Consider the following 337-nt stretch of genomic DNA (forward strand, 5'->3'; position numbering starts at 1 on the left):
CTGCATAGGGGGAGAGCCAGTCCAGCCTTTCATGCCCTGGGTGTATGTGCCACCTGCTCTCCAGCCCTTCCACCACTTTGGGTGGGAAGAGGAGAGCCTGGCCCCAGGCCACCCAGCCAGTCAGCGGCCGCAGAGGACTGCCCTGCCTGGCATCTGCGGCGCTGCACCCCAGAGCCAGGGAGCGTCTCTTGCTGAGACGGGGCACGCTGGGTGCCCTAAGGCAGTGCCCACTCTTTCCTTTCTAGCCTTTGCTGCCTGTCACATCTCGTCTCTTTCTTCCCTCCTCCTCCAGAGTCTGGGGGTTTGACCCCCCCCCCCCCCCCACCCCCCCCCCCCC

Source organism: Gavialis gangeticus, unplaced genomic scaffold (genome assembly GCF_001723915.1).
Source record: "Gavialis gangeticus isolate Ggan-Ray unplaced genomic scaffold, GavGan_comp1, whole genome shotgun sequence".
Taxonomy (NCBI): domain Eukaryota; kingdom Metazoa; phylum Chordata; order Crocodylia; family Gavialidae; genus Gavialis; species Gavialis gangeticus.